A 3873-nucleotide genomic window follows, 5' to 3' on the forward strand; every position below is an offset into this window, starting at 1 on the left:
AGCCGAGAGAGAGAGAACAATGATGCTGTCCGTGCCGAGGTTTAAGCTATAAGGGTCGTCATTCCAAACCGGCTGGCTAGATTTCCAACTCCTCAGGGGCAGCATCTGCGAAAAACAACATGAGATAACGACAGCGATTTAGATATATATAGAAAGAGGCCGATAATGAAAAGGAGGAAAAGGAGAAGGAGATCTCGAACGATCTTGCCGAATTGCTGATTCCCGTTTGAACACAGCAAAATTTTATATTTTTCCTGGCTATCCTCTCCAACGCGTTCTCTCACAACGGGGATCTTTGCTGCGACCTCCTCACTCGATCATTCCCATAGCCGAGCCTTTTTCTCCCAAGGGTCGAGTCTGGCTTGGGGACCCACCGACTGTCTATCCAACGCATTTTGCCTTTGTTTTTCTTGTCCTTCTTTGTGTGCTGCTGCTGTTGTTGTGGGGCCTTCTGAGTTGCCTGTTCTCTGCCTTGTTTCAAAGAAATCCCTGTCTTACCTAGGCTCGGGTAGCCAGCGTCTAGGGCAGCAGTGGCTATACACAGACTTACTCGTAAAGTGCGTACATCAGCTTCACCAGATCCCAGCATAGACAGAAACCCCCGGCGTACGCTGTATGCCTGCGGCAAATCCAGACAGACAGACGGAGTATCCCTTATGCGCAAGCAAGTAAAGCTGCATACAGACAGAGAGACAGAACCCCTAACGTAGTTTCTGCAAGCGACCACTGCCTGGAGAAAGCCCGCCGGGGTGAAGTTCGCTCGTTTCTGCGTCGAAGCGTTGCTCGTCTGTTCAGTGCCCCTAACTCTGACTCGACACAGCTGAAGGAGTCATTCCTCTGGCGACAAAACAGAGAGAGAGAGAGGGAGAGAGAGAGCGGGGGATAGGGAAATGGAATGGCCGCAATAGCAGTGCTACCAGCGGCCCGTTTTTCCCTTTTTGGCTTGTGGGGCGGGGGGCGAGGGACGAGAAGGGAAAAAGCCCCGAGGACTTCGGTTTGTGGCCACGCCTACGCCCCTCCCATATGCGCGCATCACGTTGCTTCAGGAGGCTACAGTGGTAGAGACGGTATTATGCTCACAGAGCGAAACAGCAGACGAAGCCTGCCACAGCTGGCGGCTGCGGCGGCAGCGGCGGCGGCAGCAGTAGCAGCGGAAGCGGTACTGGGTCAGGCAGTAGTCATACAACAGCCATAGAAGTGGTGCCAACTCTGTAATACTCGCGCCGTTGGTGGTAATACCAGTGGTAAATGTAGTAACTGTACGGCGTTGACGGTGGCGACGCAGTCACTCAGCTTGTCGCTAGCCAAACTTTCTACGGTCTGCGGCGCATTGTGCCGTTGTGTGCGCTCTGCGGGCGAAATCGAGAGAAGGCTGACCTGGTCGAGATTTGCAGCGGCCACGGAAACGCACAAATAAAGGAAGCATCCTATTTCTGGTAGCGACGAATGAGCCTAGTGCCGGAGAGGTCGTCTTGAAGTTTGGAGTACGACCGATAGTTGATTGTTGTCGAATGCTGAAAACAAAGGCCGAGTCTGTCGGCTTTGTTGACGTGAGCAATCGAAGAGCGAAAAGGTGGCGCAAGAGGTTGACACGATTCGCGGGAAAAGAAAATGTCGCAGGAAATAGGCCCAGCCGACAGCGACACTAAGCTTTGCTGGCTTGTCGGTCGCTTTGGCTTTCGCTATATGCCTCTCGCGATTTTGTCAATCAACGTATCCATGTATATCCGGATTTAATTAACTCTGATGGTCTGAATATCCAGCCATATACAAGCACTGATCCGCCCCGCTATTCACGGCCGTGTGATACATTCCGTACGAAATAAGATTGCATTATAGATGACACCATAGCGTCAGGATCGAGTTCGGTGTAGCAGATGCCTATAATAGGCTCACCGGCTAGAAGAAGGCGTACTATCGTTAAAAAGTGGTAAACTTATGAAGTTGCTCCAAATAACCCGCATGACACATAGCCACTGTTTACCGATACATTCGACAGTCCTTTTTATGCTGCGATCGTCGAATTTAGACAGTCTATCACATGTAAAATTACCTCTAACACGCCATTGGCAGCCGTCATTAAACTTATGAAGCACCATCTTCACGAACGTTCTCTATAACAAAGCCTGTTCAAAGTACGCATAATGTACGACGATCGGGACCGCGTCAGCGAGGTCAGCAAGAGATTTCCTCTAAAAATAATTTTTTATGTATTACTTTTGGGGACTAGTACCTGTGATCGCGCCATTCAAGTGGTATCCATTAATGCATATGTACCTATACATGAAATAAATTCAAATTTAACCATCAAAGTTCTGCTCGGGGTTGCCGGCTCAGAGCTTTGAATCGAGCAGCTAGACTTCGTCTCGGAGTAAGCTAGCGAGTTTACTGCTAAATGGCCGATTTCGATAAATTTAGTCAGATACGCCTCTGCGTCACGAACGTTTTGAAACGCCCTTCTCGATTTGTTCATTACGCTCATTGGTCTAATCATCATTTTGAAGTCAACGTCATTTTGAAGAAGGTCCAACCGTAGGAATATTAAAGCATGCTGACTTAATGTTGCCTTGTCAGCTGGAGTCAAAAATGTCTCGTTCGGAAGCTTCGCTGAGTTATCAGTAGGCCTCTTCTATGCAAGGATAGATACGTACTTAAAGCTGGCTAAAGTATACGTTGGCCTATACATTGTCTATGGACTCATTAAGGCTGTATATAACACCGTTATTAGATCTCTAAAACGAAGAATTAAAAGTGTAATATATCTAAATCATTAACGTCTACGGAGACGCGTCTACAATCGAGTGATACCTACGTAAGTCTTTATATTTCTTCGGACCGCATCAAAAAACAAGCAATGGCTTTCAAATAGCCTCGTGTTTCACGCTGATTATAGAGGGCATAGGATTCCCACCCACTTCGTGACATATTGTACTTTAGAGCTTAGTTGCATGCTCAGTACGTATTCGTGTACGTTTTCGTAGAACGTCGTTCGTCTTATCGGATTAAGTGAATACTAATCAGGCTATTTGAAGGTCTTCCAACCCCTGTCCAGTTTACTAAGATGAGGAGATTTTTTTCACTGGCGCTGTGTTTGGCAATTTCCTATTAGTTTTCAATCAATAATATGTTATATAGCCGGCTGTGTATTTCTAGCAATGCAACGTAACGAAACGTAAACGAAATTTCGGGGACGATTAATCCGCCATATTGTGGTATAAACGTGGAGCGAAGCCGTTCTTCTATCGGCATTTAGAAAACTCCGACGAACGACAGAGCTAGTAGCCAAGCATCATATTGAAGTCATAAGAAATTAATATCAATGGACGCAATATTTGGTCTTGTAAAAACCTCCGTAGGTTGGATGAAACTCCGCATCGGCAAGAGTAGACCTTGAAGGGATTTTAGCGATTGAAAGTGCTTAAAATTTACCCAACTTACCACCTTGAGCGTAGCCTTCACATAATAGATAGAATTGTATTGAACCTAGCTTGCCCTAACAAACTGTTCCCACAAGTTACACTATACATGTCTTCGCACCATCCGTACATAAGTTAGCTAGCTCGATTCGAGCAGTCCGGACCTCTATAATTTTTTCGCATTTGTCGATTGGTAAGCAATCGGGAACGCTGCTCTCCATTATCCAGCATGCAGCTGTGTCATGCTGCTCTCTGGGGTAGACGGGGCTGGAGGTACAACAGTCATTCTATCCCAGAGTCGAAAGCTGTTGAAGGAAATTCTCGGTGTGCAATGTAAATTTTTCCTCCCCATCTCTCTCAGCTTCCGCCCAGCATTGATCCCCATCAAAGATCGGATCTCTGAGGGCGACCATAAGAGAGAGAGAGAGAGGAGGATGGGTGGGGGAGGGGGTGGAAA

Source organism: Varroa jacobsoni, unplaced genomic scaffold (assembly GCF_002532875.2).
Source record: "Varroa jacobsoni isolate VJ856 unplaced genomic scaffold, vjacob_1.0 scaffold_388, whole genome shotgun sequence".
NCBI lineage: Eukaryota > Metazoa > Arthropoda > Arachnida > Mesostigmata > Varroidae > Varroa > Varroa jacobsoni.